The sequence below is a fragment of the Rana temporaria genome, chromosome 3, assembly GCF_905171775.1.
Source record: "Rana temporaria chromosome 3, aRanTem1.1, whole genome shotgun sequence".
In the NCBI taxonomy this organism is placed as follows: domain Eukaryota; kingdom Metazoa; phylum Chordata; class Amphibia; order Anura; family Ranidae; genus Rana; species Rana temporaria.
This window is the reverse complement of record NC_053491.1, coordinates 407,193,118-407,214,833: the sequence shown is the minus strand read 5'-3', so window position 1 is coordinate 407,214,833 and position 21,716 is coordinate 407,193,118. Positions and strand designations below refer to the sequence as shown.

General features: G+C 43.7%; 1 protein-coding gene across 2 annotated transcripts in view; it reads left to right on the top strand.

The window, feature by feature from the left end:
- Positions 1-10,443: 10,443 nt before the first annotated feature.
- Positions 10,444-21,716, top strand: part of SEMA4C (semaphorin 4C) — a 52,201-nt gene continuing 40,928 nt past the window's right edge. For both annotated transcript variants that reach the window (XM_040345953.1, XM_040345954.1), the window contains exon 1: positions 10,444-10,902. The gene's annotated coding sequence lies outside the window, so the exon portion shown is untranslated. The remainder of the gene's footprint in view (positions 10,903-21,716) is intronic.

The window sequence follows — 21,716 nt, the reverse complement described above, 5'->3', positions numbered from 1 at the left end:
GTAGTTTTCTTTAAATCAAAGCAGTACTTACCGTTTTAGAGAGCGATCTTCTCCGCCGCTTCCGGGTATGGGCTGCGGGACTGGGCATTCCTATTTGATTGACAGGCTTCCGACGGTCGCATACAGCGCGTCACGATTTTCCGAAAGTAGCCGAACGTCGGTGCGCAGGCGCCGTATAGAGCCACACCGACCTTCGGCTTCTTTCGGCTACTCGTGACGCGATGTATGCGACCGTCGGAAGCCTGTAATCAAATAGGAACGCCCAGTCCCAAAGACCATACCCGGAAGCGGCGGAGAAGATCTATCTCTAAAACGGTAAGTACTGCTTCAATTTTAAAAAAACTACCCGATTCCCCTAGACAAAATGAGCCTCAATCTAATGTTAAAAAAAAAATTTCGGGTGAACTCCCGCTTTAATTACAGTATACAGTGCCTTGAAAAAGTATTTATATCCCTTAAAATTTTCCATATTTTGTCGACCAAAAACATAAATGTATTTTATTGGGATTTTATGAGATAGACCATCACAAAGTGGCACATAATTGTGAAGTGGAAGGAAAATTATAAATGGTTTTCATTTTTTTTTTACAAATAAATATGTGAAAAATGTGCCGTCCCTTTATATTCAGCCCCCCTGAGTCAATAATTTGTAGAACCTCCTTTCTCTGCACTTACAGCTGCAAGTCTTTTTGTGAATGTCTCTACCAGCTTTGCACATCTAGAGAGTGACATGTTTGCCCATTCTTCTTTGCAAAATAACTCAAGCTCTGTCAGATTGGATGGAGAGCGTCTGTGACCAGCAATTTTCAAATCTTGCCACAGATTCTCAATTGGCTTTAGGTCTGGACTTTGACTGGGCCATTCTAACACATTAAACCATTTCTTTGTAGCTCTGGCTGTATGTTTAGGGTCCTTGACCTGCTGAAAGGTGACCCTCCGCCCCAGTCTCAAGTCTTTTGCAGACTCTAACAGGTTTTCTTCTAAGATTGTCCTGTATTCGGCTCCATCCATCTTCCCATCAACTCTGACCAGCTTCCAAGTCCCTGCTGAAGAAACGCATCCCCACAACATGATGCTGCCACCACCATGTTTCACAGTGAGGATGGTGTGTTCAGGGTGATGTGCAGTGTTAGTTTTCCATCACACATAGCATTTTGCTTTTAGGCCAAAAAGTTACATTTTGGTCTCCTCTGACCAGAGCACCTTCTTCCACATGTTTGCTGTGTCCCCCACATGGCTTCTTGCAAACTGCAAACATGACTTCTTATGGCTTTCTTTCAACAATGGCTTTCTTCTTGCCACTCTTCCATAAAGGCCAGATTTGTGGAGTGCACGACTAATAGTTGTCCTGTGGACAGATTCTCCCACCTGAGCTGTGGATCTCCGCAGCTACTCAAGAGTTATCATGGGCTTCTTGGCTGCTTCTCTGATTAATGCTCTCCTTGCCCGGCCTGTCAGTTTAGATGGAAGGCCATGTCTTGGTAGGTGTGCAGTTGTGCCATACGTTCCATATGATGGATTGAACAGTGCTCTGTAAGATGTTCAAAGCTTGGGATATTTTTTTCTAACCCAAACCTACTTTAAACTTTATCCCTGACCTGTCTGGTGTGTTCCTTGGCATTCACTCTGTTTGTTCACTAAGGTTCTCTAACAAACCTCTGAAGGCTTCACAGATTAGCTGTATTTATATTGAGATTAAATTACACACAGGTGGACACAGGCAATTGGTTCCACTAGATTTTAGTTAGAGGTATCAGAGTAAAGGGGGCTTAAAGTGGATGTAAACCCAAAAATGTTGTTGTTTTTTTTGCTGTCACAATGTACAGTATAAGATTTCCTATCATCTGTGCCCAGTCTTGCCACACAGAGTTAACCCAGCTCTGAGCAATCCTCTTTTATTGTTCAGTGAAATAAAACAGACTTACAGAGAAAAACCTTAGTCCATTATGCCCCCTTGCTGTGAGTGACAGGTTATTTATGTCATGCACTAGCTTGGAGTCAGGCATTATTTTTTAATTCCCACCCCAACTCCTTTTCTGAAGTCATGTGGTTACTTTTCTGGATTTTGACCTTTCTTCCAGAAGCGCATTTGTGAGGTCAGGCACTGATGTTATATGAGAAGGCCTGACTTGCAGTTTCCACTCTAATTCATCCCAAAGATGTTCTATTGGGTTGAGGTCAGGACTCTGTGCAGGCCAGTCAAGTTGTTCCACCTCAAACTTGTTTTGTGTTTAACATCCAGTCTCTTCCTCCTGAAGCATGAAAATGAATGAAGAACAAGCAAAACTGCTCCTAGTGTGAACCTAGGCTAATGCCGCGTACACACGATCATTTTTTGGCATGAAAAAAATATAGTTTTTCAAAAACGGCATTTAAAATGATCGTGTGTGGGCTACACATAATTTTTCAGGTTCTAAAAAACGACAAAAAAAATTTGAACATGCTGTATTTTTTAACGTTGTTTTAATGTCGTTTTTCGTGCTGTAAAAAATGATCGTGTGTGGGCTAAAACAACGTAAAAAACCCGCGCATGCTCAGAAGCAAGTTATGAGACGGGAGCGCTTGTTCTGGTAAAACTACCATTCGTAATGGAGTAAGCACATTCATCACGCTGTAACAGACAGAAAAGCGCGAATCGTCTTTTACTAACACAGAATCAGCTAAAGCAGCCCCAAGGGTGGCGTCATCCGCATGGAACTTCCCCTTTATAGTGCCGTTGTACGTGTTGTACGTCATCGTGCTTTGCTAGATCATTTTTTTTAAAACGATGTGTGTGTGGGCAACATCGTTTTAATGATGAAGTTGGAAAAACTTCGTTTTTTGGACATGCTAAAAAACTATGTTTTTTTTCATGCTGAAAAATGATCGTGTGTACTCGGCATAAGGCCTCATGCACACTTGAACTCAAAACACTGTTTTTGCAAGCGTTCAAACTCTTTTTTTCACCCCTCCATGTTAGCTTATGTGTCCATGCACATTATAGACATGTACAGATGTTTAGAAGCAGAATAATAACCCACCAAAGTTATGTTCATGAGAGGAGCTTTTGAGCATAACATTTTGTATAAATGTCTAAACGTGCATAAATGTGAATTAACAATAGGCGCGTTTATGCACGTTAACGATTTAATACATTCCTTGTCTACATACTTTATCGTCTCAGAAAGTTGGGATGTACAGTGCATCCATAAAGTAGTCACAGTGCTTCACTTTTTCCACATTTTGTTATGTTATAGCATTATTCCAAAATGGATTAAATTAATTATTTTCTTCAGAATTATACAAACAATACCCCATAATGACAACGTAAAAGAAGTTTGTTTGAAATATTTGCAAATTTATTAAAAATTAAAAACAAATAAATCACATGTACATAAGTATTCACAGCCTTTGCTCAGTACTTTGTTGAAGCACCTTTGGCACCAATTACAGCCTCAAGTCTTTTTGAGTATGATGCTACAAGCTTGGCACACCTATTTTTGGGTAGTTTTTCCCATTCCCCTTTTCATGGCTGTACACCGACACAGCCAGTGTCGGTGTACAGCCATTTTCAGATCTCTCCAGAGATGTTCAATGAGCCACTCAAGGACATTCACAGAGTTGTCCCGTAGCCACTCCTCTGTTATTTTGGCTGTGTGCTTAGGGTCATTGTCCTGTTGGAAGATGAACCTTCACCCCAGGTCCAGATCGCTCTGGAGAAGGTTTTCATCAGGGATGTCTCTGTACATTGCTGTATTCATCTTTCCCTCAATCCTGACTAGTCTCCCAGTTCCTGCCGCTGAAAAACATCCCCATAGCATGATTCTGCCTTAAAGGAACACTAAAGGTTCGTTTTTTATTAGATCAATTGATTGCTGTAAGCTAGAGCATTTAAATATCACTTATCTTGTTTTTCCTTTTGACCTCCAAAATACAGTAATCCAGGTTTGAAAATGCCATTTCCTGTCTCTCCTCTTCTTGCTTTCCACCAGCATCTGAGCTGTTTTACATGGTGGAAAGCAGAATGTGCTCACCCCCTCCCTATGACTACAGCCCTGCGTGAAGATGCTCTTTTATCCCTCACAGGCATGGAGGCTAAGCCTAATGGGAACTGTAGTTCCCATTAGGCCGTGATGTAGCAAGAATGAATGCGCACCGCAAACCAGGAAGTCAGTGAGAATAACGATTCAGGAGTGACGAAGGTAAATAAAACAGCTCGATTTCAACAGGTAACAAACTAGTTATAATGCAAAACATTACTTTTTACCTTATCAGCTACTGTCAGACTTTAATTTAAGAGGAAAATATTTTTGTCTTTACAACCTTTAACCATGCTTCACTGTAGGGATGGTATTGGTCAGGTGATGAGTGGTGCCTGGTTTCCTCCATACATGATGCTTACCATTCAGGCCAAAGAGTTCAATTTTTGTTTCATCAGACCAGAGAATTTTGTTTCTCATGGTCTGAGAGTCCTTCAGGTGTCTTTTGGGAAACTCCAGACAGGCTGTCATGTGCCTTTTACTGAGGAGTGGCTTCTGTCTGGCTACTCTACCATATAGGCCTGATTAGTAGAGTGCTGCAGAGATGGTTGTTCTTCTGGAAGGTTCTCCTCTCTCCACAGAAAAACGTTGGAGCTCTGTCAGAGAGTGACCATTGGGTTCTTGGTCACCTCCCTGACTAAGGCCCTTCTACCCTGATCGCTCAGTTTGGCTGTAGGGAAGAGTGCTGGTAGTTTCAAACTTCTTCCATTTATGGATAATGGAGGCCACTGTGCTCATTGGGACTGTGCTCAAGTTCTAAAGACAATTCCTTGTTCTTTATGGCTTGGTTTGTGCTCTGACATGAACTGTTAACTGTAGGACCTTATATAGACAGGTGTGTGCCTTTCCAAATCATGTCCAATCAACTGAATTTATCACAGGTGTACTCCAATCCAGTTGTAGAAACATCTCAGGGAAGATCAGTGGAAACAGGATACAGGCTGTGAATTACTTACGTACAGTCGTGCTCAAAAGTTTACATACCCTGGCAGAAATTGTGAATTTTTTTCATTAATATTGAAATATGACTGATCATGCCAAAAAACTGTCTTTTATTTAAGGATAGCAATCACATGAAGCCATTTATTATCACATAGTTTTTTTTTGGATCCTTTTTAAATAATAATGATAACAGAAATCACCCAAATGGCCCTGTTTACAAACCCTAGAATAGTTGGCCTTGGTACATACAGAAGGTGGCACACACAGGTTTTTAACCTGTGTGTGCCACCTTCTGTCTGTACCAAGGCAATTAAAGGTTATTTTCCAACATTTGTGGCTTTTTCACAATTAATGTCTGTGTATAAATAGTCAATGAAATAGTTAGCTCTCACATGGATGCACTAAGCAGGCTAGACACTGAGCCATGAGGAGGTAGAAAAGAACCGTCAAAAGACCTGCGTAACAAGGTAATGAAACTTTACAAAGATGGAAAAGGATATAAAAATATATAATTCTTTTTTTACCAAAAATATGTAGAAGAATACATATTGGCCTAAAAATTGTTTTTTGTTTTTCAGAAATTGGAATATTTATTATAGCAAAAAGTAAAAAATATTGTGTTTTTTTCAAGCCAGTAGCTCTTTTTTTGTTCAAAGCGCAAAAAAATAAAAACAGCAGAGGTGATCAAATACCACCAAAAGAAAGCTCTATTTGTGGGGAAAAAAATTATAAAAATGTAATTTGGGTACAGTGTTGCATGACCGCGCAATTGTCATTCAAAATGTTACAGCACTGAAAACTGAAAATTGGCCTGGGCAGGAAGGGGGTTAAAATGGGTAAATCTTTTCCTTTAGTCACTAAAAGGTATTGCTTTGACAACTCTTTTTCCTTCTATACCTTTGTAATAAAAAAATATTTGTATAAAATTGCCAACTGTTGATCTCAAAAGACAAACTAAAAGATCAGCACTTCATAATGCTAGTTTTCCCATATGAATGCCTTCAGGGGATAGATGGCAATGATATAGATGGTGTCTATCCATAGGCAATCTGTGATCAGACACAGACTGTGATATGGCAGTAGATACATTGAAGAGATTTCACTAAAGCTGACCATACACTGGTAGAACGTTCGTACAAAACATTTCCGCAGTACATTTCATGATGCTAACAAACACTCGACGAATGTCGTTTGAAAGTATGATTGGAATTGCCCAAAAGAAAACCACATACACTATTAGAAATTCGTTTGAGAAACAATTTCCATCCTGCTGCTTAAATTTTCTGATCACTGCAGTTGAAAATCTGGAGCAGCTGTACATGGAAACCAATCAGCTTCTCGCTTTCATTTTTAAAAATGTAAAAACGTTCTTTAGTCACCACATAGTCATACACCATGGTAACATATGACTCTGATCCAGGGAAGACGGAAGTCCACCTTCTCTAGACCTCCTCCACCGCCCACCCTGTGCCGCGTGGCCAAAGCCAAAGGGTAGAATTCTGATTTGAAGAGGGGACTGTGTAAGTGGAGGGCTCTGCGATGGGGGGGGGGGGCTTTTTGATAAGGAGGACTGTGTGATTGGGGGTCCTGTGATGGGAGACTGTTTTATTGGGGGGGGCACTCTGCTCTGTGACAGGGGAAATAACACATTAAACCCGTTGATTGCCCCTCATGTTAACCCCTTCCCAGCCAATGGCACCAAGCTCCCAGAAGATTGTGCAGTGCGCGCCCGGTTGTGAAGCTACAGCCAGGTGCCCACAGTTACAATGCCGGCGCCCAGTGCCGATCCTGACCTCCCTGGGGCCCTAAGCAAAATGACATGGCACATTAAAAATGAGAAGCGGGGGGCATTGACGACAGTGACATGTCACATTAAAGATAGTTGAGAAGTGGGTGGAGGGGGTGTTCTGCAGTCGGAAATGACATCTTACATTAAATTGAGAAGTAATTTGGGGGGCCCTAAGCGCCTTGCATAGTGAGCCTATAGGGCGGATCGGCCCTGCCAGCGCCACAGAGACGAGGGGGAGAGGAGCGTGGGACAGGTGAGTGTCTGATTGATAAAAGCCAGCAGCTACACTTTTTGTAGCTGCTGACTTTTAAATGTGTGGAACTCCGCTTTAAGGGCCAAATCCTTTTTTCGGTCTTTAAGTGGTTAAGGGAACACAGTGCCGTATCGCAAAAAATGGCCTGGTCATGAAGGGAGTAAACCTTCCGGAGCTGACGAGGTTAATCCCATTGAGAACTTGTGATCAATCCTTAAAGCAGAGTTCCACCCAAAAGATTCCACCCAAAAGAATATCGTTGTTATGGCAGTAGCTAGCTACCATAAACCTAGTATCCTCTTCAAGAGCGGGCAGTCGGCTTTCAGATAAAAGTGGTGTCTGCGGTGGATTCGCTTCAAGATCACTTTTATCGGTGGTGGAAGTGGCCCCCCGCCGAGCTTCGGTGCCCTCCACCGCTTACTGGAGCCGCTGGCAGCGGCGGAGGAGATCGCGTCCTTCTCCCTCTGTGGCATGGAGCTGAGTGAGGGAAAGAGGCCACCACCCGTCTCCATATCATTGCAGGGCGGAAGCGACGTCAGAAACGTCACTTCTGCCCACAGCTCTTAAAGGGACATTTTTTTTTAAAATGACATTGTTTTATATATATATATATATTTTGTATTTTAGTGTAAATATGAGATCTAAGGTCTTTTTGACCCCATATCTCATATTTAAATGGTTTGTGAACCCTCGTGTTTTTTCACCATAATGCATCCTATGGTGAAAATACTTCTGGCAGTCACCAGCCCCCCATTGTAGTTACCTGAGCCGTGGAATTCGCTCGGCGGTGAAACGCTCTGCCTCGCTCTCTTTTGATTGGATAGATTGATAGCAGCGTGGATATTGGCTCCCTCTGCTGTCAATCAAATCCAATGACGCGGGGGCAAAATGAATGACTTGGGAGCACGCCCCCAAGGTAACCCCCAGGAAGAGCGCTTCTCCTAGGGGGTTATCTGATGTGGGGAGGAGCCACAGGAGCCTCCCAGGAACCCCAGAAGTCGGTATTCGGGGCCACTCTGTGCAAAACGAGCTGCACAGTGGACCTAAGTATGACATGTTTGTTATTTAAAAACAAAAAAAAAACGATCCTTTAGTATCACTTTGAGGTCCTGTCATGCTTTTTTTCTATTACCAGGGATGTTTACATTCCTGATAATAGAAATAAAAGTGACACAATTTGTTTTTCTTTAAAAGGAACAGTGTAAAAATAAAAAAATAAAAATAAATTTTTTTTCCCTCAAAAGAACAGTGTAAAATAATAAACAAATAAGAAAAAAAATGTAATTTTAACGTGCCCCGTTCCGACGAGCTCGCGCGCATACGTGAGCAGTGTCCGCATATGAAAACGGTGTTTAAACCACACATGTGAGGTATCGCCGCGATCGTAAGGCCCCGTACACACGGCCGAGGAACTCGACGTGCCAAACACATCGAGTTCCTCGGCGTGTTCAGTCCTGGAGCCGCCGAGGAGCTCGGCAGGCCGAGTTCTCCCATAGAACAACGAGGAAATAGAGAACATGTTCTCTAATTCCTCGCCGAGGTCCTCGTCGGCTTCCTCGGCGAAAGTGTACACACGGCCGGGTTTCTCGGCAGAATTCAGCTCTGAACCGAGTTTCTGGCTGAATTCTGCCGAGAAACTCGGCCGTGTGTACGGGGCCTTAGAACAAGAGCAATAATTCCAGCCCCAGACCTCCTCTGTAACTCAAAACATCTAATGGGACTGCTCACAACATAATTTTTATATTCACAATTTATATATATTTTTTTTCTTCACTTTTTTCACTTATTATTTATTTAACCTCGTTTAATAGGGATTTATTCATACAATATATACGCACATTAGTCAGGTTGTGACGTTTTTTCTTAGCGCAAACCTTTTCCTTTTTGTTCTTATCCTGTTACATGTACTGTATATCACATGTTTTTTAGGTGTTGCAGCTTGAGTTATTAATTTAACACCTTTTCACTTTTATCAATTTAGTAATTCATTATTTCCATAGCGCAATATATTTACCCCTTGTTGATTAAACTCAAAGGGGCAGATCCACAGAGATCTGCACCCGCGCAGCGTACCTGAGATACGCTACGCCGCCGTAACTTTCCCGGCTTTGGTTCGAATCCATAAAGATTTTGCGCCGTAAGTTATGGCGGCGTAGTCTATCTCTTGCGGCGTAACGGCGTGTAATTCAAATCGGGGATTAGGGGGCGTGTTTCATTTAAATGAAGCGCGTCCCCGCGACTAACGAACTGCACATGCGCCATCCCTAAATTTCCCGCCGTGCATTGCGCTAAATGACGTCGCAAGGACGTCATTTTTTTTAACATGGACGTGAATTACGTCCATCCCGATTCACGGACGACTTACGCAAACAAAAACAAAAAATTTAAATTATACGCGGCCATACTTAACATTGAGTACGCCACCAAATAGCAGGTTTAACTATATGCCGAAAAAAGCCGACTAGAGACGACGTAAAAAAATGCGACGGCCGCTCGTACGTTTGTGGATCGTCGGAAATGGCTAATTTGCATACTCGATGCGGAAAACGACGGGAACGCCACCCAGCGGACGCCGAAGAATTGCATCTTAGATCCGAAAGCGTACGAAGACGTACGCCTGTCGGATCTAACCCAGATGCCGTCGTATCTTTTTTTGAGGATTCAAAACAAAGATACGACGCGGGAAATTTGAAAGTACGCCGGCGTATCAGTAGATACGCCGGCGTACTCTCTCTGTGGATCTGCCTCAAAATATGCAACCTGTAGAATCGACTATGGAGATTTTTAAGGGTAAAAGTTTGTCGCTGATCCAACTTTGAAGCGTGACATGTTGGGTATCAATTTACTCGGCGTAACATTATCTTTCACAATATAAAAAAAAAAAATTGGGCTAACTTTACTGATGTTTTTTTTTATTTTTTATTAAAAAAGTGTATTTTTTCAGAAAAAAAAGTGACCGCTGCGCAAATACGGTGTGACAGAAAGTATTGCAATGACCGCCATTTTATTCTCTAGGGTGTTAGAAAAAAATGTATAATGTTTGGAGGTTCTAAGTAATTTTCTAGCAAAAAAAAAAAAACATTTTTTTTTTCCCCCACAATAAAAAAAAAACAAAAAACTGTTTTAAACCGAATCTCAGAAAGAAACTCTTAAAGTGGTAAAAGTAATTGTCAATAGAGACTTTGGCACTTATGAAATGCTTGTAATTCTACTTCACTATAAGATAGGAACATCTGACAGAAAGATCTAAGAACGCTGAATCTTTGTGTCCTTGGGCCAAGGCTGTACATTAGAAGTGTGGGATCCCGGGGATCTGTGGCCCTCCACCAGGACAATAGACACATTATAATGCTGCCTTGTAGGAGTGAAGGGACAACCTTCCTCCATCACAGCTCCGCCCCCACATCCCCATCAGTGACGTCACAAGGAACAGGGCGGGGACAGGAGAGGAAAACTGGCAATTGAAAGATGAGAAGAGTAGAGAGGACGGGGATGAGTGCGGAGAGATCGGAATACACAGGGATGCAGACGAGCTGAGGACATTGTTCATCTGGTGCTGATTGCATACCTACCTACATACACTGGACCTTCCTGCACCCGGACCTGATTGCATGTAACCTGCCTGCATAGAGGAGCCCCTGCAAGTGATCGCGAGATAGGATCGCAGGATAGGATCGCTGGAACAGATCGCAGGCTGTATAGGAGCCCCTGGACCTGATCGCATGCCCCTGGCTGTATAGGATCGCTGAACACCCTGGTCGCATGCTGAGGATCTCCAATCTATAGCTGCATCCCGATCGCTAGGTGTGTGTGTGTTTGTCGGTGGTCATCTCTACGATCAGGACTGGCAACAGGATAGAAGAAGTAAATCGGAGTAAATTGGTGATCCCTGGGAGCAGGTGAGCGATCAGATCGTGCGATGTGCTCGGTGTGTTGTGTGCAGTGTGGGGGGAAGGGATTTCTTGCTGACTTGCAGAAGTCTGGACAGTGTAAAGAGGAGGGGGGAGGTTTGTATATAGTGTGGAGGGGGAGGGGAGGCAGTGTGTGTATATGGAGGGGGGGGGGGAGAAGGGGGGCTGCACGTGTAAGGAGGGAGGGCATGTGTGCAGGGACAGCTCAGGGTGCTGCTTTCCATTGCCCATCCTAAGCCCTGCACTGGGCACCCTCACCCACAGCTCAGATCAGCTGATGTGTAATCTCCTCTGTCATTGCCTTGTGTGTAACTGGAATAGAAGATCTCCTCCCTGTATCAATGGCAGCTCCATGAATGAGATCCTCTCCATACACAGAGATCCTCCTATGTGTAGACAGAAGGCTGTCCTCCCTTCCCTGACCTCTGCACATCCCAGGGAGGATTTACTTAGAGGGATGCATTAGACAATTGCAGGCACCAGGCCTAGGCCAGCAGCTGGAGGGCAGTGACAGTACTGCTAATCTCATTTCTATGCCACATCATGTAACTTTAATTTTCCAGATGGACCGGCTGCGTTGGGGCATTGCCCTTTAAATTACGCCGGTCAGCCCCCACCCCCCAGATCTGGCATCTGTTACCAGTCGCCAAATATTGGTCGGTCCAGATCTTCTCCCATCTGATGATCATTACTTCATCCTTTTATAAGTAGTGGTAGAGTATAGGGCAGGCCTGGGGCCACCTGGAGAAACTGATCCCACATGATCATAAAATGTGTTCATTCATCTTCTGCCCATCTACAGCTTGCATTGGCTGCAGGCTGCCTTTATAATTCTGTATTTTTTCCATCGCTCCTGAGAAGCCCCCTGCGTCCGATCGCACTGGGATTCCGCTTTGCAGGCGCCATGGGTTTTCCCTCCCAACATCTACGTTACATCCGGGGCTGTTGGGATTTCTAGTTGCCATTTTGTGTGTGTGTGTGTGTGTGTGTGTGTGTGTGTGTGTGTGTGTGTGTGTGTGTGTGTGTGTGTATATATATATATATATATATATATATATATATAATTTTGTGCATTATTTAATTTTTTTTGTGGAATTCTGTACAGTAGAAGCTGCATTCATACCTGAGATTTTCAGACCTCTTTATTTGAGCATTTTTGCAGGCGTATTATAAAAATTTGTACATGCGTTATCAAGCGTTGGACGTTTAGCAAATGGAAAACGCAAGGTGAAAGTGCAGTTATTACAGGTTCAAAAAAATGCCTGAAATGTGCCTCCAGATTTGAGCATTTGCAGATGTTCCTATGGGGCCCAAAATGCAGAAATCTGCCTTTAAAGCGGAGGTTCACCCTTAAAAAACACTATGTACCATCCAAACCAGCATACTAGCGTCAGCTACAGTATGCCTTTTTTTTTTTTTGCGCTGTACTTACTGTTTAATCCTTCAGTTTCAATTCAGACTCCCGCGGGGAGTAGGCGTTCCTATGAAGAGGGGAACATGATTGACGTTCCGGCTATGGCGCGTCACGCGTTCTGAAAATAGCCGGAGTAGGACTCGGCTCTTCACGGCGCTATATGGCGCCTGCGCACAGACTAGGAGCTGACTGCTCAGGCGTCGTATATATCAGAGTCCTATTTCGGCAATTTTCGGAACGCCGGACGTCAATCATGTTCCCCTCTTCATAGGAACGCCTATTTCCCCGCCGGAGTCTGAAAGGAAAGTGGACGATTAAACGGTAAGTACAGCGCAAAAAAAAGGCATACTGTAGCTGACGCTAGTATGCTGGTTTGGATGGTAGATAAAGAATTTTTTTTTTTTTAGGGTGAACCCCCGCTTTAAGTGATATTAAAGTGGTTAAGGAAAGGGGTGATCCCTCGCGCTAAGCGGTTGTATGTCCTAAGGAAAAAAAAACAACCTAAAAGGCGTAATGAGCTAGTAAGCAGCGCATTTTGAAGTACTTGCCTTGGAACGAAGCGTCTGCACCGCCTCCTGGTCGCCGCTGAGAAAGCTGACATGTTGCCCCTGCGTTTTTTTTTTTTTCTTCTGGGAGTGGCATGCACGGAAGTTCTCCGTTCCGGAAAGGAGCTTTTGTCACGATCCGCCAGACCTTCAGAGTGCATGCGTCACTGATGTCACCGGCTGCATGCACTGCGACTATCTCCTAAAGACCATGCAGGTTTAGGAGATCTTCTTCATTTTACCTACAATTAAGCCTTATTATAGGCTTGCCTGTAAGTAAAAATCACCAAGCTGCGCTTTTAAAGGTTCATCCCCTTGTTTGTTGTTCTAAAAGAGAAACAAAAAAATCATACTTGCCTGCTCTGTGTAATGGTTTTGCACATAGCAGCCACGATCCTCCTCTTCTAGGGTCCCCCGCCGGGACTCTGAGCCGCTGCCAAGTACCCCAATAGCAAGTAGCTTGCTATGGGGGCACCCAAGCAGGCATGCTTCCCGAGCCGCTGCTCCATGTCTCCTGCTCTCTCCTTACTGGCTGTGAGAGCCAATGGCTACCACTGCTGCCTCAGCCAGTGAGGAGGCAGATCTGAGGCTCTAGTGCACATAGCTGGATCAAGTGTGTGTGTTGTTTTAAAAAAAAAAAAAAAAAAAAAACTTCCTGCATAAAAGAGCCTATACAACCACTTAAGGAGCTCATGTAGCTTCTGGCCTCAAGCTACAGGTGTTTGCGCTCTTCTATATGGACAGCCACCATTGAAATACATTGGATTTAGGATAAGTGTTGTAGCTTTGAGCTAGAAAACACTCAGGCGGGAATTGGGCCTAGGATCCTGTTCACTCCCGGGCGTTTTAGGTGCGGTGTGTTTAAAAAAAAAAAAAAAAACGCGTCTTTAAAAGCCCGTGTTTGTCTAGAGTATGATGGTAGCGCAATTAAGATGCCAGTGCTCTTGGCAAAAAAAGAACATTTCTTAGTATTTTATTTTTTGGTACTAGCGTTTCGGATGCAAAACAGAATGGTTTTCGTTTCTCTGCTTCTAAACAGGGCTGGTGCAAAGATTTGACACCCTATGTGAAACCTCATTTTGCCACCCCCACCCTCTTTGCCCTTCCCATGTATGCCCCACTTTTTTATTGAAGCACCCATCAAATGCAGCCTACCAGTGCCCATCATGAATGTTTACTTGCTTTCATTCGGGAGTCGGGACAAAGACGCAACCCTCCGCCGTGCCTCGATGGATCGGCGGCTGCCTGCTGATGCTGAGACTTGGTTGCTTGCTGCAGAGATCAGAGAGTAGAAACGCCAGTGGCCGGGCGCCCTAGGCGGCTGCCTAGTTTGCCTAGTGGTAGTGCTGGCCCTGCTTCTTAATGTGCATAGACAGGATGACATTAGTTGCTTCTGCAGGCAAAACGCTGAACTCCTCTAGGAGCAGCTTAATAATAATAATTATTATTATTATCTTTTTTTTTTTTTTTTTTTTTTGACCCTTAAAAAATAAATAAAAAAAAAAGATTAATTTGGGGACTTCAATGTACAATAACCTCAGCCAGCCAATCAGATTTTAGGCTACTTTATTTTTTTATTTTTTATGCTTTGGATTAGATTGCATGTCGGTAAAATGAAAAGACCAATCATTACAATAATAAAGAAGAAACAATAATGTAACAATATTATTTATTTACAGATAATTGTGTACAATGATGTTACTTAGTTTACTAATAACATGGAAGAAATGCTTTGTTAATCCGCACACTGCATTGGCTCCCTGTAATATATGGAATTGGATGTAGTCCTACATTAAAGCCATTCACATAAGTGACCAGCATAGATCCCTTACCAGATCAATGCAGGGAACACTCCCATGTATTGATTGGAAGCATCGGATTACTGTCAGGAGGAAGCTGGCTTTTATTCTGCATGAAATGTGTACAGGAGATATGCTTGTTTCATTTAAAAGAATACCTTTTAATGGCAGCTGGTACCATGGAAATTGCTTGCTCTTGGGATATACAGATTTATTTTTTTGTGGTTCTAAGAATTATTGTAGCTCATCAGTAAATCTTAGCTTGCAGTCCACTATCCCAGAGTGCCTGGACGGCCAGCTTGGGCTGGGTACTTTGTATTGATTGCTGACATGCTGCTTCCTGGAGGAGACCTCTTGGTGTATGTTACTAATGTACATCTTATGAGTCACATGAAGATTGATCAATGACCTGATCTATGTTGCCAATTACTATGCCACCATTTATTTTTGTTCTGAATCGGCAGCGTGGCTGGTTCTAAAGCTATTGTTACAAAGGGGATCCTGCTTGTTGGCGTTTAAACAATCCGACCCTCAAAAGAACTTGAAGACTGGATACGTACAATTTTTTTAGAATTTGTGTTGCTCGAGTATCCATAATGTACTGCTCATCTTGGCGAACAGGACAAGTTATAATGGGGATCTGGCTGAAAATTTCCACATTGCCTGATCATTTTGTGGTTCATTGCTGCTGTGCCAGTGTTTGAATATGCTGTCTGTCTGTTAGAGCCCAAATTGTGCATTGCTGGATTCTGTATGGCTATTCCATGACAACAGAAGCAGGAGTGCAGCTGCTACCCATAGAAAGCTGCCAGGCGTTAACCTTTTAGATGGTTGGTTTTTGGCAATAGTTGTTTTTGTATTTATTTTTTTCCTTTATGAACAAAATCAACTGTTCTGAGTAAATTACAGGCTACATGTGCATTTGTATAGTCATGTTGTTGGAAAGCGCCCCCCTTTTTTTGTGTGTGCATAACCTGTGCTCCTCTACTTGCTCTGAAGCTTCTGTTGAGTCGCTCTGCATTTTCTTGTCAACCAGAATGCGTTTCTTTTTTTCCCATTTTCTTCCACAGTAATTATTGATTTACTTGGCTTACACAGCTCTTGCAGAACTGGTTTGTGCACAGGGAATTGCCAACAGCTTCATTATTCAGCTCTTAAAGCTGAACTCCTGGAAAATGGCTAAATACAGTTTAAAAACATACACGTGATCGTTCTTACCTGGCAAAGGATTTCTAATTCAGTTCAGCCAGTCTTGTGGTTCATGCCAGGCAGTACTATCAGGTTGGTGTTCACGCTTTTTGCCCTAGTATTTAAATGAGAAGTAGGAAGAGAACTCTTTTGGCCATACTTCTTTTGTAGGTCACGGGAGTGCACTTAGTTCTGCACTCCTGTGATCCTTATTCAGCTGATGTGGCAAAGTCTGAGCCACTCCCCACAGTCCGGCACTCCAGTGAGCACTGGAGGGGCTAGAGCAGAGAACCAGAGACTGTCAGACACCCCTTTGTGCTCGAGCAGGCCTGAGCGATCAGTGGTCTTTGATCATTCAGCTCTCCTGGTAGAGCCAAATCTCCCTCCATCTTTTGGAGTGCACGCTCTGTCTCATGAGAACCCTAGGAATCTTTGTCTACAGCAGTGGTTCTCAATCTTCTAGTGCCGTGGCACCTTGATAAAATTTCCCAAGTTGTGGGGACCCCTAACGGTAAAATTATTTTTGTAGCGTGGGTTGTCGGCACCCAAAGCAAGACGAGTAATTTGCGACCCTAACCCACAGACATTTAGCACTCCCTGAGTCCTTTTATTGGCAACTCTAATCACAGGAAGCGTCACTCACTGTGTTTCTGACTTCGTGGTGTCTCGTAGCAGTGACACCGATGCTGAAATCAGGAGATGGGGTCTCCTCCAGCCCCTCCCATTTCACATTCCTCACCAGTCAGCTGACTTCTTGTCTTTACCCCCCAGCCATGCTGCGGGTTCCAGGAACAACCCATCTGGGTGGCTACAGGCTCCAGGGATAGCAAAAAGGCTGGGAGAGTGATGCAGGCTTCAGGAACAGACCAGGATTCGGTGACCCCTGGCAAATCCTCATTCGACCCCCAGGTTGAGAACCGCTGGTTTATAGGGAGACGTTTTGGAAGGTTTTCCCTAAAGGAACATGTTTGAAGTGTACAGAAAATCCCCAGCCATTGTGTTGTGGAGAATATAAATCTTAATTTCCGGGTTCACAGTATCCTGGGGATTTCCAAAATTACTTGGCAATGAATAACCTCTAGCCAAATACTACAGTAGAGTGTGGCAGTTATAATTTCAAAATGTGGAAATTGCATTAAGAAATTGCCCAATACAATTAAGTGCAATGCATACCTATTCTGTATAGAATGTAGTAAGCACTGAGGATTTGTGATATGCCGCTTGCCTCCTATTACAGTTCTACAACACATCCTGTGCTCTGATGGTTGTAATAAACTGATGGGATGCTGGACTCGGGGTGTGCGCCTGTCACCTGCTGCCTGAATCCTTCTGCTGACGTCGCTTTTGTAGCTCTTGTGTTAGATTCCATACTGTTGTGAGAGACATTCTTATGGAGGAAGTGCGTTTGTCCTCTGCCAGGGGGGGCTTTGTGGCCAGTGCGTGTTCCTGGCAGTAAAATTGCCAATCAATTCTTGCAGCTGAGCTGGTGCTATATTGGTGTAGGGTGCATTTCAGTTTCTACACAGTGCTGAGTAAAGGCAACCATTCAGTGCCTTGCCAAAGTATTCACCCCCTTGGCATTTTTCGTGTTTTGTTGCCTCACAACCTGGAATTAACATGTATTGTTTGAGGATTTGCATCATTTAATTTACAGAACATGCCCACAACTTTGTTTGTTTTTTTTGTGTGTGAAGCAACAACAAATAGGAAAAAAAGTAAATGTGCATAACTCTTCACCCCCCTATCACGGCTCCAAATCGCTTTGGATAAGTCTGAGTTTGCCACATCTTACCACTGGGATTTTTGCCCATTCCTCCTTCAAAACTGCTCCAGCTCCTTCAAGTTGGATGGTTTGCCCTTGTGAACAGCAATCATGAAGTCTGACCACAGATTTTCTATTGGATTGAGGTCTGGGCTTTGATTAGGCCATTCCAACACTTTTACATGTTTTCCCCTTAAACCACTGAAGTGTTGCTTTAGCCATGTGTTTGGGGGTCATTGTCCTGCTGGAACTTGAACCTCCATCCTAGCCTCAAATCGCACACAGAGTGGTACAGGTTTTGCTCGAGAATATCCCCGTATTGAGCACCATCCATCTTTCCCTCAACTGACCAGTTTCCCAGTCCTGACTGCTGAAAATCATCCCCCCACATCATGATACTGCCACCACCATGTTTCACTGTGGGGGTGATGTTCTTTGGGTGATGTGTTGGGTTTGTGCCAGACATAGCGTTTTTTTCTTTGGACAAAAAGTAAAATTTTAGTCTCGTCAGACTGGAGCACCTTCTTACATTTTGGGAGTCTCCCACATGCCTTTTCACAAACTCAAAACATGCCATTTTGTGTTTTGCTGAAGGTAATGGTTTTTCTTCTGGCCATTCTGCCATAAAGCCCAACTCTATGGAGCGCACGGCTTATTGTCGTCCTATGTACAGATATCTGTCTCTTTTCACAACTTCCCAGCATGCTTTGCAGCTTCTCTGTTGTGTGGTGTTTTCAAAATGAATGGTGCTGAAATTGCACTACACAACTGCATGTGAATTGCACAGAACATGTAGTTCCTAGTGTGAGTGGGCCTAGGAAGTGGTCCTCTTAGTAACATGACAAGACTGCATGGATAGATTACTGTCCCAATATTTGAACTACATACACATCAAAATATACATGATTGTGACCTCCCTGACCAGCATCTCGGTCCAGGAATAAGGTGCTGACCCCCAAATAATGCCTAAGGCCCCTTTCACACGGGCTTTCCTATCAAGTCCGCCTGTCGGTTTTTCAGGCAGACCTGATTGAATGGAGCGTCCGCTCCTGTGGAGCTTCGGATGTCAGTGGTGACATGTCCACTGACACCTGCTGCTATCCAGTCCTGTCCTTGAAATCCAGATGGGTGGTGACCCATTTTGTAATCTGTCTGGCGGATCAAATAAAAACAGAGGCGGTCCATTTTCATCCAATTTCCCCTTAGAGAGCGGGGCTCTGACAGGTCTATCCCTGTCCAGTGAGTGGAGACGGACATGTCATCTACCTGCTCAGCGGATTGATCCTCCGCTGAGCAAAGTGGAGTCTGTCAGGAGGACCGCCCGTGTGAAAGAACCCTATATAAATGGTGACTTTGTACTTCTTTAGAGAAGCAGATGTCAGGGGGGAATATTGTGATATCTGTGGGAGGTAATTAACACCTATAAGTGTTACACTTGCATAATTAGCAGGCATGGAATTTACATGAGAAATCCATCTGGTTCTAGGTCCACCTTTTTAAAGTAGATTTAAACCCCAACCGAATGACATTTTGTCTAAATACATAACTGCTAAATTCTGTGTATATTAAAAAAAACTTTTTTTTTTGCTGTTGGAAATTGTGTGTGTTTTTTTTTTTATCCTGTTATATCAGTGTTTTATATCTGGTTTTTCACAAAGTGGCTCCAAACCTGTTCCTCTTGGGTCCCCCACTGGTGCTTCTGGCTCCTCCAGCGACTGTCCCCATAGACAGCCCCTTTTTTGTGCAGGCTTGCTCCCAAGCAAGAATTAAGCTTTATAACCACTTTAATTGACTCTCCTTTCGAGAGAGAGAGAGAGAGAGAGAGAGAGAGAGAGAGAGAGAGAGAGAGAGAGAGAGAGAGAGAGAGAGAGAGAGAGAGAGAGAGAGAGAGAGAGAGAGAGAGAGAGAGAGAGAGAGAGAGAGAGAGAGAGAGAGAGAGAGAGAGAGAGAGAGAGAGAGAGAGAGAGAGAGAGAGAGAGAGAGAGAGAGAGAGAGAGAGAGAGAGAGAGAGAGAGAGAGAGAGAGAGAGAGAGAGAGAGAGAGAGAGAGAGAGAGAGAGAGAGAGAGAGAGAGAGAGAGAGAGAGAGAGAGAGAGAGAGAGAGAGAGAGAGAGAGAGAGAGAGAGAGAGAGAGAGAGAGAGAGAGAGAGAGAGAGAGAGAGAGAGAGAGAGAGAGAGAGAGAGAGAGAGAGAGAGAGAGAGAGAGAGAGAGAGAGAGAGAGAGAGAGAGAGAGAGAGAGAGAGAGAGAGAGAGAGAGAGAGAGAGAGAGAGAGAGAGAGAGAGAGAGAGAGAGAGAGAGAGAGAGAGAGAGAGAGAGAGTTTTCCCAATTCTATGCAGAGTTCTCTGTCCAAAAAAAAGCAGAGACCCTAGGGAATAAAATGGTGGTTGTTGCAATAGTTTCACACTGTATTTGCGCAGCGGTCTTTCAAATGCAATTTTTATTTTTGGAAAAAAATAAAGCGTAAAGTTAGCCCAATTTTTTTTTTTTTTTTGTATGATGTTGGCCAAGAGAATTGTGATCTTTATTCTAAAACAAAAAAAGGTGATTCTCATTTTTCTCAGAATCGTGCAGCTCTATTGCCTGCCTAATGCTAGGTACACACGGGCCAAAAATGTCGATTTGGTAGTTCCCGGTCGACTGTCGGGCAGTGTGTACAGCTCCTCTTCTTCTTTTTTTCGTCAAACGACAGGCTTCTGTCAAATGAGTATACTGGAAAACCAGCACCCACGCGGTATTTGATCGGGCACTTGCAGCCACTGGCTGTGAGCACTGACTGGTGTGTTCTGGTGAGGGGGCTCAGAGCATCATAGCACAGCAGGAAGATCGCTGTGCTTATATTGCATAGTACATCAAGCTTCTCCAGTGTTTTGTATGATTGGGGGGGTTATTCAGCCTGCTGGGTTGAACGAAAAAAATAACTGCCTGTGTGTACCAGCCTCAGGCTGCATTCACACTATAACGCGGCGTATTTTGCCGCGATTTGTAAACTTCTTTTTTTTTTTTTTTACACAAAACATTTACATTGATGTCTATGCCGAAAGCCGCCTGAAAAAAAGGGTCCGGGACTTGTTGGCAGGCGTGAGATGTGAACCATCTCATAGACATCAATGTAAATTCGCCCCTCCAGCGGCACGAGCGTCGGGTGGAAATACGCCTAGGTGTGAATGCAGCCTGAGTGTACTCCTCCTCCTTTTTAAAGGCTGTACATTTTTATTTGGTTGCATCTGTTGATGAGCACAAAAGTACCTGTTGATCCTGATAGAAATCTAGTGTGCTGATATGTTCCTATGCAGATTTTTATTTATTTGTCTCCGTTAAATTGTTCTCTGCAATCCTGAGGATTACAGAACCATAGCCCTCTTTATTATGGAGAAGAGGAGAAAGGTGGAGTCCTATTGTCCTGTTCCGATGTAGTAGGTTAAGTTAAGCTGGTCTTTGTTTTGTGTGTTGTGTGGTGTTGTGTTTTTTTTTTTTTCTTTTTTCTCATTCAGCCAGTGAGCTGAATGGAGGGGGAAAAAAGCTGAACTGATTTCCCCCATTCACAAATTTGAGACAGATGAGGGAATGCTCCCAGGTTTTTCCTTGTGTTCTGACTGCAGGAATCCCCCCGCCATCGAAGTAATCCCTCCGCCATCAGAATACATTGCTGTAGCTGATTTGCTTTCATCAGCGCATGCAGACAAATTTTCCAACAAGCTGCTTCATGAGAAGTCCGTTTTGATAGATCAACATCTCGTGAAAGGGAAGGGGCATACATACATACATACATACATTGAAATTCATCCAGTCCCTGCTGTACCCAGCACGTTTTGATCCATCTATGGCCACTTTAAAGTGGTTTTAAAGCCGAAACCTTTTTTTCCTTAATGCATTCCATACATAGGTAGTAATATTGCCCCCCTCACCCTACTTATGTTTGCCTGAGTGTGCTCCATCCAGTGCCTGTCTGTAACAGATCGTCCTGCTCTCACAGGTTTATGGCAGTGGGAGCCATTGGCCCCTGTTGCTGTCGGTCAAATACTGTGACAAAAGGGTGGGGGAGGGGAAAGCATTGCTCTGTGACTATAAATACAGGCAGCAATACTCTGGGAT